Source organism: Mesocricetus auratus, unplaced genomic scaffold (assembly GCF_017639785.1).
Source record: "Mesocricetus auratus isolate SY011 unplaced genomic scaffold, BCM_Maur_2.0 Super-Scaffold_100691, whole genome shotgun sequence".
Taxonomy (NCBI): Eukaryota; Metazoa; Chordata; class Mammalia; order Rodentia; family Cricetidae; genus Mesocricetus; species Mesocricetus auratus.
Window position 1 is genome coordinate 52,371,997 of NW_024429267.1, and position 14,216 is coordinate 52,386,212.

The following is a 14,216-nucleotide window of genomic DNA, read 5'->3' on the forward strand; positions in this document are numbered from 1 at the left end:
CAATGGCAGGGCCAGGGGAGAGAGTCCCTAAGACTTGGAGCTGATGGCAGGGGCTACCTTGAGGTGCAACACTGTGGAAAAAAAGGTTTTAATTCTATAGGTTTTGTTGTTGTTGCTTTGGGTTTTGTTTTGGAGACATGGTCTCATATAGCCCAGGCTGGCCTTGAACTATCTATGTTATCAAGGGTGACTTGTTGATTTTCCTGCATCTACCTCTTGAGTGTTGGAGTGGGATTACAGTTTTGAGATGAGACATCAGTCCTGGTTTATGCAAGTCCTGGGGCTAGAACCCTGGGCCATGTGGGAGGGAAGTCTTTCTTGACGTACTGGCATTTGAGGGACTAAATGCCTAAATGAATGAATAGGTGCTGCAGGCGATTGTGTTAGAATCTAAATGGCAATGGGAGCAATCAGGGCTAGTGACAAAGGATCAGCTATTTGGGACTCTCCTGGCCCTTGCAATCCTTTGAATATCTAATTGGATTTTCTGTCAAGCGTCTTTTATTGTCTCCCAAGGTTCAAATGAGAAGCAAATTCATGAAGTATGTTCATGGGCTATAAGCAGTCATACTCTGGATTCAGTAGAGGTGTCCGGTAGAGGGCCAGGACGATCATCTTAGGACACCGACAGAGGAGGAGAGAGGTACCTGCGTGTTCCAGCAGCTTGCCTGTGTCCCGGGCCTCTTTGTTCTCCTGCTCAGGCACAGACCCTGCACTCCTCATCCGACCCCCGGCACATGCTGCCTGCTCCTGCTGGCCCCTTCTCAGTCTTCACTTGTCTGTAACATTGCTGTGTGGGTCTTGTAAGGAAATGCCACATCCTTTTTTCATTTGTATGGGTATTTATGCCTGTCTAAGTGTGTGTGCATGCATGAGCACTTGAGAGGACATGTATGTAGAGGGCAGAGGCTGACACCAGGAAGAAGAGTCTCTTACTTGATACTAGAGTTCACCAATGTGGTCAGGTTAGCCATCCAGCCTGCTCCTGGGATCCATTAATGCGCTGTCTCTGCCTCCCGTGCTGGGGTTTCCATAGATGCTGGTCCTCAGTACTCGCAGGGATACTTCTTAAAATAAATTACTTTTGAATGTCAAGTGCTTTATCCACTGACCGGTCTACCCAGCCAACATGTCCCTTCCTGGCCCACCTTCGGATGCAGAGTTCAGTTCTTCCTGCAGAAAAAAAAAACTAGTTATTGATTTTTATTGGTTTCAACTGTGGCTGCATACAACCTAGAATCACTTAGTGTGCTGGCTAGTTTTATGTCAACTCGACACAGGCTAGAGTCACTTGAGGGGGGGAGCTTCAGCTGAGAAAATGCCTGTATAACATCTGGCTGTAGAGTATTACCTTAATCAGTGATTGATAGGGGAGGGGCTGCCCACTGTGGGCGGTGTCATCCCCGGGCAGGTGGTCCTGGGTTCTATAAGAAAGCAGGCTGAGGAAGCCATGGGGAGCAAGCCAGTAAGCAGCACTCCTCCATGGCCTCTGCATCAACTCCTACCTCCAAGTTCCTTCCCTGTTTGAGTTCCTGTCCTGACTTCTTTCAGTGATGAACAGTGGTATGAATGTATAAGCCAAATACACCCTTTCCTCACCAACTTGCTCTTGGTTATGGTCTTTCTTCACATCAATAGAAACTATCCTGGGCATAAATTGGTACAAAGCCCATGGGATATGGCTGCGACAGACCTTACCATGTGTTTTGGGGAGGACTGTGGAAGGACTTTTGGAACTTTGGGTCAGAAGAGCCATTGCATGTTTAAGGCTTGGTGAACTGTTCTGTGGGAGCTGGGAAGATAAGAATGGTGGACAATGGAGGCCTGGCTTGTGAAGTTTCAGAGGGAAGCAAAGAGTCTACCAGGCCATTTGTGTGAGGAACTCATGGTTTCTGGTCAGCAGGATCTGAAGAGTAGACTGTGATTAGCAAGAGAAGAGAACCACTGAAGTAGAGGCTCTGCTGGGACAGTGGGTGCTGTCAGCTGGGGCTGAGTGACCAGGTGAGATGAATCAGAGACCGGCATCGTTGAGGTGAAGTCTTCTGGGAAGTGTTTCCTCATGTTCAGCACACAGAAGCTGTGTCCCAGAGGCGGCCAAGGTTGTACCTCACACGGGCAGCTGAACTTGGTTGTGTTAATCGTCACCCAGGTGATATTGAAGGCGTGAAGGGGTCATGGAGAGCCGCTGAGGCTTGCCACTGTGTGGCAGGGCTGGAGTCCCCGAGGAGAGCCCAGGAGAGGCTATTGGTCAAAGTGCAGCCCAGCTGTAGCAAGGCACCCCAGCATTTTTGGAGATTCCACTCCCATGGATGTCCGTGAGCAGCCATGACCAAGGAAAGCAGCAGATGTGGAGAGCAGCCAGCCAGAGCCTGGAAGACAAGCTGTGTTTGCCGGTGGAATGGAGAAGTGACCCAAGTCCTGGGAGGAGCCCAGAAAACTGTGAGTGAACCCCAGACATCAGACACTGAGTTATTTACACTGTCGGAATTTGGTTTTTCTTTGTTCATAATGGGACTGTGTCCTGGTTCTTCCCTCTTTTTAAAAAATATTTATTTGTATTTTATGTACATTGATGTCTGTATTGCCTGTGTCTCTGTCTGTGTGAGGGTGTTGGATTCCATGGAACAGGTAGTCACAGACAGTTGTGAGCTGCAGCGTGGGTGCTGGGAATTGAACCAGGGTCCTCTGGAAGAGCAGCCAGTAATCTTAGCTGCTGATCTATCTCACCGCCCCCCCTGGTTCTTCCCTCTTAAAATGTGAAAGTATTTAATTTACTTTTGATTTTACGGGAGCCCGCAGTTGAGAGCCTTTGAACTTTTAAAGAGATTTTGGGATTTTATAAATTCCTTGGATTTTAAAAGAGACTGAATTTTTAAGTGTTTGGATTTTAAAGACTGCTGGATTTTAAAATTTAGAATGTTTATATTATAACGTTGATATTCAAATGTGATCTTAGGGAAGGGCAAAAAAGGAAAGTCTATGGCTTCACAGTGATGTGATCGTGTGTCAAGTTGACAAGAGGACAGTTGTGCTGGCTGGTTTGACTCCCACTTGGCACAAGCTGGAGTTATCTGAAAAGAGAACCTCAACTGAGCAGATGCCTCCATAAGGTCTGGATGGAGGGCATGTTCTAAATTAGTGCATGATGGGGTCTGGTGGCCCTGGGTTCCATTAGAAAGCAGGCTGAGCAAGCCATGAGGAAGCAAACCAGTAAGCAGCTCTCCTCCATGGCTTCTGCATCAGCTCCTGCCTCCAGGTTCCTGCTCTGTGTGAGCTCCTGTCCTGACTTCTTCTGTGATGGACTATGATGCGGAAGTGCGAGCCACACAAACCCTTTCCTCCCCAGCTTGCTTTATGGTCATGGCGTTTCATGGAAGCCATGGACACCCTATTTAGGACACTTAGGGAGAAAGTCTTTACAGGGGATTATCCAGACCAGATGGACCTGTGGATGTGGCTGTGGGGGTTGTTTTGATTGTTAATTGAGGTGGGAAGGTCCACGCCGAGTGTGGACAGCATCTTTTCCTGGGCCGGGGCTGAACTATTTACGAAGCTAGCTGGCCTCCCTAGCGAAAATTCCTCTATTGTCTTCTTGCTCTTGATGTGACGTGCCCAGCTGCTTGAGCTCCTTGCTTTAACTTCGCTGAAATGATGGACTATCATCTGGAGCTTTGAGCCAAATGAACCCCTCCTCCCCAAACTTGCTTTTGGCCCTGATGTTTCATCATAGCGACAGTTGTGAGTGAGAGTGACAGTTGTGAGTGAGAGCGACAGTTGTGAGTGAGAGCGGCGTCCTGTCTCCTAGTAGGTGTCTTCCTCCTGTGCTGCTCCACTTGGGCTCAGCACCGTCCATGCAGAAAGCATGCTTGTGCTGAGTTATCTAACCCCACTCGGCCAGGCTAAAGTGACACTCCGCTTTCTAGAAATTACCGCAGCTGGCACAGCTTTCACGTATTGCTTTCTTTCGATAAGTGAAGTTGTCTATATTGTTTCTTAACAATTCGGGAGTAATTTGAGAATTCTACGAGTAGCGTCTTTCAAATGGGATTGGGGCTGGGGAGAAGGGGGAGTTGCTCGCCCTGTAAAGCACTTGCCTTGTTAACCTGAGTTTGGATCCCCTGCCCCCACATGAACAAACAAGGGTAGCAGCCTGTGTTTCTAACCCCAAGGCTGGGCAGCGTGGAGACAGGGGGAGTGCTGGGGCTTGCTTGCCAGCCAAGCTAGGCAAATCATTTCAGTGAAAGTGCCCCCCTCTCTCTGTTACACAGACACACACACACTCACACACACACACACACTCACACACACACACACACACTCACACACTCACACATACCAGGTAGAAACTGAAAATATGCATCGATGGTTTGAATGTGGGGAGCGCCCTCCATAGGTACCTTTGCTGGCATCTTGCCCCCTCGGGGCGGTGATGCTGTGGAAGCACTGGTTGTTATGTCTGAGCCTACACGTGACAGGGAAGATGGAGTCAAAAATCACTTGTTTAGATGATAGCAATTTTATGCACCAGCGACTTATGAAATATAGGCAGAGTCACCCGAACAATAAGGAAACATCCCTGGGCCCTTAGAAACATAAATTACATGCTTGGCATCTGGGATGTAAACTGCGTTGTTTTCCTCTTTGGATGTAGATAACAGTTAATGATGACAAGGGCGTAGCGAGCATAATGTAATTTCCCCCTCTGGAAGTGTGTCTTGGAAATCATAAAGCTATTTCTGGTTCAAAGGATGACTTTCCAAGAATTAACTTAAAGAGCTTCCCAAGCCAGAGCAACGGAGAGCAGAACAAAATAAAAACAAGACGGAACCCTCCTAGGGAAGTAGTTCATTTGTTTTCCCTTGAAAAGAAGCTCCATGGTCCCTCTTAGTCCTCAGATTCACTGAGGAAGTAGTTTCTCTTTGTAGAATGTGTGGAATAATAGCCAAGTTCTGTTGAGTGGAGTGACCTCCTGGAATACCCATAGTGCCCCTCTCCTGCAATACCCATAGTGCCCCTCTCCTGCAATACCCATAGTGCCCCTCTCCTGGAATACCCATAGTGCCCCTCTCCTGCAATACCCATAGTGCCCCTGTCCTGCAATACCCATAGTGCCCCTCCCGTCACTGCATCTTCCCAGTGTGCTCTTCCAAATCTGTGTGAGGTAGTTCTAGTCCCCTATTTTTGGACAGTCCATTTGAAGGCCAGAGAGGTTATTGTAAGCTATAGAACCTCCAGCCCTCCTTCCAGTAAGGCCCCACCTTCTAAAGGTTCTACAACCATCCCAAGCAATGTCATCAGCTGGGGTCCAAGTGTGTAAATAATCCTGTGGGCACAGTTCTTATACAGACCATAGCAGATAGGATAATAGTATGACTGTGTCGGAAAATTTAAGGTCTAGCTCTTGTACATTTTGGCTCAAGGGCTCTGAAATATGCTCCATGTAATAACTACAGACAAGTATTTTCTACATAGATTGAGGGTTGTCCTAATTTCCTTGTGGCCACAACAAACCGGCATCTATTCTCATTCTCTCTATCGAACTCCTGAGTGCACAGAGACCTACAACCGACCCACATGCTGAGAATAAGACTGTGGAGCACTCAAAATGGGACATCTGTATAGCACTCCCTCTCCACGAGCCTCAGGGTTCGTCACAGAAGAGGGTGTGGAAACATGATAAGAGCCAGAGGTAGTGGACACATGCAGAGAAAGAGTATTTGCTGGATATGACAGGACCAGGGCCATTGCATGTGAGCTCACAGTGGCCATGACTGCATGTACAGAACCGGTACAAGAACAAGCCCCCCCAAAGTCCCAACATGGGCAGGGAAGGGCTCATGAGGACCCACTCCTAGCTAATGAGATATTGGCAGCTGATGGTTGCTGGGGGAAGGAGAGTCAGCTTTCTTCAGGAACATGACTCCAGCAGACAGTCCTGTATCCATGCATAGATACTGGCAACCTTAAGTGGACTCAGTGGGTTAAAACAAGAAAGAGCACATGAAGTGGGACAGAAAAATGTTCTGGGTAGATAGAGGAAGAGATGGAGGGGAAGGAAGGAAGGAGGGAATTGGTGTGAGATTGATCAAAACACATTGTATGTATGCAAGAAAAAAATTTTTAAACAATTAGAAAATCTTTATTTCAAGCCTTCTTGCTATCAGGAACTTAGTTCCAGATATGTGTAAACATAAACAAGTAGTAGTTTCATTTGTCCATTCAATTACAATTATTATCCAAGGGGTTTATTAATTTACCACTTAATGCTTTGAAAAAGTATTTTTAAAATTTGAGATCATGCCAGGAGGTGGTGGCGCATGCCTTTAATCCTAGAACTCGGGAGGTAGAGGCAGGCGGATCTCCGTGAGACCAGCCAGGTCTACAAGAGCTAGTTCCAGGACAGCCTCCAAAGCTACACAGATAAGTCCTGTCTCAAAATACCCCCCCAAAATTGAATTAATTTTTGGGGTACCCTCTGTGGAGCAGGCTCTGTGGTCTGTCTGCTAGCACATTTACTACAGTGTGCCCATTGGGAAGAGAACCATGGAACCATGCTGTGGTTTTGTTGTAAAACTCTGTAGATCCTGCTCATCAGTGTCATGTTCCCCTGATTTTCCTTTTTAAAGCCCCAGTTACTGTTGTAGTATTTGCTGTTTAAAGGGCCAACTCATACACACTGATTACAGAGTATCATGCTAGCATGCTTCTTGGAGTGGTTGCAAGGTGGATGTCCTTGTCTGATTCCTGTTTCGGTGGTAAACACGGAGACCAAAGCAACTTGAGGAGGAAAGGGTTGATTTCACCTCACATGTCACAGTCCATCATTGAGGGAAGCCAGGGCAAGGGACTCAAGGCAGAAGCAATGGAGGAATGGAGGAATGGAGGAATGGAGGAATGGAGGAATGGAGGAATGGAGGAATGGAGGAATGGAGGAATGGAGGAATGGAGGAATGGAGGAATGGAGGAATGGAGGAATGGAGGAATGGAGGAATGCCACTTTTCTGGCTTGCTACCCCTAAGCTCACACAGCTGCTTTTCTTTTTTCTTTATACTTTCCTTTATTTGTTCTCTGTGTCTTTTGCATCAGCAACTCAATCCCATTCATTTCCCTGTCCCTTCATATCCACTCTCTGCCCTTGCAACCCTCCCCCAGATAAAATAAAATTTAAGAGAGGAAAAAATGAAAAATAAATCTTGTCATGAAAGCTGTAATGCGACACAGTGAGTCATGCAGTAAACGATTTTGTCCATATATCGTTCCTTGCAAGTTTTCATTGCCAAGCTTCATGGGTCTGGTTGGAGGCCTCTGGTTTCTGCTGGGGTATCAATGCTGGCCCTTCACGGGACTTCTCTAGTTAGACTGCTGTTGCTCTGTGTCGTGGAGATCCTGTGTCTTAGGGTCTGCAGGATCTGTCCCTTCACGTGCTCCAGCAGATCACCGGTGGGGTGGGTGTTGGGGTGGGTGTTGGGGTGGGTGTTGGGGTGGGTGTTGGGGTGGGTGTTGGGGTGGGTCAACTCATAACCCTGGTGCTGGGCCTGAGTAGTTGCAAGGTTGGTCATCCCACTAGTTCCCCCTTGTCCTCACCATCAGGGTGAGCTCTCCAGCACTGCCCTGGCTAGATCAGCAATGAGCAATGGGCAAGGCCTATTTTCATACCCCCAAGATCAGCTATCCCACACCTACACCATCAGGGCCACACAGTTACCTGTCTTATACAGCCCAGACCTGCTTGCCTACAAATGGTACCTCCCACAGTGGGCTAGACACTTCTACAGTAATTAGAAATTAAGAAAATGCCTCACAAACAGGGCTACAGGCCAATCTGTTCTAGACAATTCTTCTGTTGGGATTCCCTCTTCCCAGGTGACTCCAGGTGTGTGTATGGTAGACAGCTGAAGCTAATGATGGCAGCTGGGAAGGGGCATTTGCAGAAGTGTAGCTGTTCCCTCCTCTTTGTTGTCTTTTCTCTTCATCTGCTTGCCTCTTCTGAGGACAGAGTCTTGGTTGCTTACCAGGCTCTGAGTCTTCTGCTGGGCCCCAGGAGGATACTGTTGTTTTTTTTTTTTTTTTTGGTTTTACAAGACAGGGTTTCTCTGTATTGTTTTGGAGGCTGTCGGTCCAGCCTGGCCTCCAACTCACAGAGATCCTCCTGCCTCTGCCTCCCGAGTGCTGGGATTAAAGGCGTGCGCCACCACCGCCCGGCCAGGAGGACACTGTTAAGGGAAGGTGTGAGACTTGAAGTTCACATCACTTCCATCAGAAGAGGAGGAGATTCATAGCATGTCAAGGTTTGAAACTGAGGTTCACACGATACCCAGAATGAGGTAAGCATGGATCATAGGGGCTCACAGAGACACTGAAGCAGCAACCATGGAGACTGCATGGGACTGTGCTAGGTCCTCTCCATACGTGATGTGGTTGTGTAGCCTGGAGTTTTTGCAAGAGTCCTAACAATGTGAGGGGGAGGTTGCCTCTAACTCTTTGCCTGGTCTTGGGACCCTTTCCCTCCTGCTGGATTGCCTTACCCAGCCTTGATATATGGTTTGTTCCTAGTTCTATTGTAACTTGCTATGCTGTGTTTGGTGTCTGCTCTTTTCTGAAGGGGAATGGGGAAACAGATGGTCTGGGCTGGAGTAGCGGGTGCTAGCAGGAGTGGAGGGAGGGAAGGCTGTGATTGGGATGTACTATATGAGAGAAGAATAAATAAAAAGACAAGAAATTGGAGTTCAAGAGTGCTTGCTAACTGAGATGATCCAGCCTTGCAGAATACTACAACCTGGACTTAACAATCATATTAATTTTCTCAGGGTCCCTCAAAGATTACCAGTACCCCCAATCTACAGGAAGTAGTCTGGAATACTATATCTACATTCCTCCCAAAATGGGTTATGGATATTTATTATCATTTAAGGGGGTTTGGTTACACGTTGTTATTGGTAATGGTCAGAAAAAAAGTGGAATAAAGGATTTCTTTCTGGAACTTTGTCAAGAGAAGGTAGGACAGCGCTTCAAAATTCCCTGCTTCACGGGAAAGTCTGGCAGATGTTCTAGTTGGATGCCCAAATGTTGCAGAGGGATCTAGGTTGACTGTCTAGGTGGCCTGATGTCTCTGTCTTTAGGTAACATTTCACTTTTCTGGAATCTTTGATAGAGTTCAACACTAGATAGTTATAATTTTCCTTAATTATGATAAAAAGATAAATTATATATAAAAGTTATAGTTTTCTGTAATTATGACAAAAAGGTAAATTAGTTGTAAAACTTTTGAGTGACAAATATAAACTAGATAATATAATATTTTCTCTAACTTTGTCAAATACAAGTAGACTATATATTGTAGCTATATTTCTTTGCTTGATAGCTATTTTTGTTGTATATAATTTTACTATGTTAGAGTTAAAACCTTCCCTTTTAATTAGACAAAAAGGTGGAAATGCTGTGGAATAATCCTCTTGTACACTGTAAAGATTTGTCACTGGAATTGGTTTAATAAAACACTGATTGCTCAGTAGTCATGCAGGAAGTACAGTTAGGGTGAACACACTAAGGATGATGGGAAGGAGAAGGGGCAGAGTCAGGAGATGCCAGACAGATAGAGAGGGAACAGGAGATGAATGTGCCTTGCTAATAAAGGTACTGTAACATGGCAGAGCATAAACAAGGAATATGGGTTAACTTAAAATATAAGAGCTAGTTAGTAATAAGCCTGAGCTATTGGCTGAGCATTTATAAGTAATATTAAGTTTCAGGGTGTTTATTTGGGAGTTGTTGGCAGGACAGAAACTTCTGCCTACACCAGAGGACTCTGAGGTGGAGTTCTTTTGAATAAGAAATTTAATAGGGGGATTCTTAATGTCAAGGAAAGGGGGCTCTGGGGAGAGCTCAGGCCCACAAAGCAGAGTGATCCTCTCTCCTTAGTTTCAGAGTGGAGAGGTCCCACCCCATGCCATTGATGAGCAGGCCATAGTAAGCTGCTGCGGGTAAGTTGTTTCTGAATTCCAGAGACAGGGAACAGAACAAAGGTCCAGCCCTTTGGTTTATGAATGTCCATAATGGGATGTGTCTCCTGTAGGCCCTGTTTACCAAGGAGAAGTCAGAACCACGGACTCTTTGTAGGACTCTGGTGGCGAGAACTACGGAATCGGGTATTTGAGAGTCAGGGAATGTGGCTGCTGTGGGTGAGCACGGCCTAACTGCTCCTAGCCCCACCCCTGCCAGGGAAGCCTTAGGAGACAAGCGAGTCTGCAGGCGTTTGAGGAGTGAGATAGAGACAAGGGGAATGTGCTGCCATGAACCTTCTGGGAGGGACGGGAGGGGTGACAACCGACAGGTGGCCCTCTGCCACATGATGCTGCGTCATGCTGCGCAAAGCCTTGGTCCTCAGCTTCTCAGAAATGTTTCAGAGCTCAGGTTGTCTGGTTCTGAGACAAAATCCTGTTGGCATTTCATTCTTTCCCTCATTGAACACAGTGTAGAGATCACTTGGAGGGGGGGGGGGTTGACAGCCTTCCTGCACAAGGACAAAGATAACATATTCATTTCCGTAGCTTCCTTAGTCCTTATTTATCATACTTTAGCTGTGTTTCATGCATATTCCATATCTTGCTAATTTGAATCAATTCTATCCAAAATTCATTGTTAGATGTTTTCTATTTTTGCTACCCTTGTCAAGGGTAGCTTTCCTTCTATGACATTTCCCGAGAGTGTGCTGTTTTTCTGTAGGCACACCACCTGTTTTTAGTGTGCTGTCATCATACCCTATGTCTTGATATTAGTATGCTTCTATACCCTGCTTGTTTTCTGTTGTTTGAAATTGGATGAGTCTCTGGAGTTCCAGGGATACAACCATATTACCTGCGGACAATGTTGTTCCTTCCTATCTTTTTTTTTTTTAATAAGTTCATTGTCTTAGATAATTGCATCAGCCAGGATCTCTGTAACAATGTCAAAGGCTACATGTAGGGGTGGTGACGTCATGGGCTTTTTCTCTGCCTGAAGAGTATGTCTATAGAGCCATGCTACCATGATTGACAGGGGCCTGCTTCTCTGTTAGTACAAATTGTCCCTCTTCCCTCAGACTTTCCTGGTTTTAATACCGAGAGTCCCATCCTGGGAAACTTCTCAGCCTGAGGCAAACCTCAAGAACAGTGGATGGGAGTCATGTCTGATCATTTTCCAGCCTCTCTGGAGACACTTAAAAAGTTTCCATTTCATCTGTGTGATCCACAGCATCTATGTGTTTAATAATATTAGGTTTACTTTGCCTTGCTATGAGCTTCAGTCGATCTTGCTATGCTAGTTCTTGTCGGCGCGTGAATCTGTGTGTACACATGCAGGTGTGTACAGGTGGGCACACACAGCTGTGTGTACACGTGCAGGTGTGTACAGGTGGGCACACACAGCTGTGTGTATGCATGCAGGTGTGTGCAGGCGGGCACACACAGCTGTGTGTACACGTGCAGGTGTGTGCAGGCGGGCACACACAGCTGTGTGTACACGTGCAGGTGTGTGCAGGTGGGCACACGCACCTGTGTGTACGTGTGCAGGTGTGTACAGGTGGGCATACACAGCTGTGTACCTGCGTGCAGATGTGTACAGGCAGGCACACACACCTGTGTGTACGCGTGCAGGTGTGTACAGGTGGGCACACACAGCTGTGTGTACATGTGCAGGTGTGTACAGGTGGGCACACACAGCTGTGTGTACACGTGCAGGTGTGTACAGGTGGGCACACACACCTGTGTGTACACGTGCAGGTGTGTACAGGCGGGCACACACAGCTGTATGTACACGTGCAGGTGTGTACAGGTGGGCATACACAGCTGTGTGCCCGCATGGGGAGGTCAGGGGTCAATGCAGGGGCCTTCTCAGTTGCTCTCTATCCCATTGTTTGAGAAATAGTCTTTCACAGAGTTTGGGGGTGGGAAGTGTCACCGTGTCAACTACACTGGCTGGCCAGCCAGACCCAGAGGTCTGTCTGCCTCCCCCAGCACTAAGATTACAGGAGTGTGCTAGGGACCCCCTTTCTCCAGCAAGGTTCTAGCATCCTCCCAAAGGTTCCACATCCTTCCACAGAGATGCCACCATTGCAGAGCAAATGTAACCCGTGAGCACATTTCCCATGCAAACCATAGCAGAGACTTTCTTCTTTGGCCCAAGGAGACATGCACTTGTTTAAGTCAGAGTGGCTTTTTCAGCCACACCCCAGGTGGTCCACATGCTCCGGGTGTTAGAGCTTGCTATAAATGGGAACTGTCTTCTAGAGGCCCATATGCTAAAGGCTTGGTCCCCAGCCTGTGGTGCTACGGGGAAGTGGTAGGATTTTAGGATGTGAGTTCTTGTTGGAGAAAGGCAGGTCACTGGGGGCGTTCTCTGGAAGGCCACATTGGGACCTACTCTCCTCTTCTCAGTCTGCTTTATGGCCGCTACACGATGAGCAGCCCTCTTCTTGCCTCCATTCTAACCGTGACGACACGACCACAAGCTTGATGACAGAGTTGAGAGATCATAGACTGAAACCTCAGAAATCACCAACCAAAACAGATCTTTCGTCTCTGTGAGTTGGCTGGCTCAGGTATTTTGCCACAGTGGTAAGAAGGTGACTCACACACCCCTTTTCCTATTGAAGTTTCTTTTTCTGGCCTTCCCTTGCCCTCTGAGGAACACAGATTCCTATGAGTCACAGGAAATGCTGGGATAGGCATAAGCCATCCATGAGTCTGTGCCAAGCCTCAAACCAACTGTTTGATTCTCCTTTTCCTGATTCGCTTATTTGTATTCTAAACGTAAGAAAAAGGAAAAGAGAAAAATGGCTTCCTTGCCAATGTGGGGGAAAAATGACTTCCTTACCCGTGTGTGGTGCAGCATGACTCTAAGGTAGAAAGAGAAGAGGCGGTGAGTGGCTGTGCCCTGCTGTTACCCCACAGGGTTCCTTTAGCAGAAGGGGGCTGGACGGCTTCCTCTGGACTGATTCCGCTCACCCACTCGTCACTGCTCATAGCTTCTCTTGCCCGTCTGCTGGACTTTGATTCCTCCGCTGCTCCCTTCTCCCAGGCTGCCAGATCTGGCTGGCAGTTTCATTTCCTACAAAAGAAAGAAAGGAAGAGCACCTATAGCCCTACACATGTGATCCCAGCTCAGACCCCAGGTTGAGGGTGGAACCAACACACCTTCCTTCCAAGTCATCATGTTCCCCAGGGGAACACAACGGACCAGGTCCATGTTCTCCATGCAGCCGTCCTGCAGGACCAGACGCTACAGCCTTACAGCCATCCCAGGCTGAGGCCTGGAAGGTCATCCCCATACCATCCTCCACCCTTAAGCATCTTACCATCAGTCGCATCGACTCTGCACCATGGATCCTACTCTTCAGTTCCCTCCTCCCTCTTCCTCCACGCAGCCAAAGCCAAGCTATCATTTCTCTGGATGCACGAATGACCTCATGCTCAACTCCCTGCATCTTTGCCTGCCTCCAGCTCTGCCTTCCTCCTGCTCCATCCTGTGCAGAGCTGGTTTTAGCTCACATTCGAGACAGGCATGAGGACTCTGTGCCCAGATGCTATGATTGGATGGAACCGAAAGGCATCCCGTCTCCCTGCCTAGACTGTTAGCCTGGAAAACATGTGATGAATCCCAGGCAAAATCTGATCCTGTCCCTGTGGGCAAGAGTAATCCTATGGAATACAGAGGTGCAAACTGACCTGCTGACGGTTGTACTACTCTTTCTTGGGATGGGGTGGGGTGGGGTGGGCAGCTGTGTATCCCTGAAGACTCATGGGGGATGTCCTGGACCTGGACAGGCCAGGTGCTCAGCACACCTGTGTGATTGATGATGCTCATGTCATAGCATGTCACCAAGTACTTCCCGGCTGAGTGATGAGGGAACATGTGAGAAACCCACTTTCCTTTTGTAGCAGGGCTGGGTGGAGAGGGAACCCGGAAGCTAGGATCAGGAACTGGAAGCTTGGGGAGGGCATGAATAAAGAAAGGTGGGGAGGACAGAGAGAGAGAAGAGAGGGAGGGGAGGGGGCTGGAGGAGAGGGGACAGAAATGAAGGAAAGCGAAGACTAAAGAATGAAGAAGAGCAAAGGAGGAGGTGGGCGTGAATTTAAGTGGGAAGAGTGGGAGAAGGAGGGATGGGGAGAGAAAGGGGAGGGAGGGGGAAAGAAAGAGGAAGAGATGGAAAAGGGGAGGAGGAAGAGAGGGAGGAGGGGAG

At 47.7% G+C, this 14,216-nt stretch overlaps 1 long non-coding RNA gene across 1 annotated transcript; it reads right to left on the reverse strand.

The window, feature by feature from the left end:
* Positions 1 to 9,469: 9,469 nt before the first annotated feature.
* On the reverse strand, positions 9,470 to 13,591 carry LOC121137642. The gene is made up of 3 exons (XR_005874932.1): positions 13,332 to 13,591; positions 12,851 to 13,084; positions 9,470 to 10,511 (listed from the first exon to the last, which is right to left on the reverse strand). It is a non-coding gene; the product is annotated as an uncharacterized LOC121137642 (long non-coding RNA).
* Positions 13,592 to 14,216: the final 625 nt, after the last annotated feature.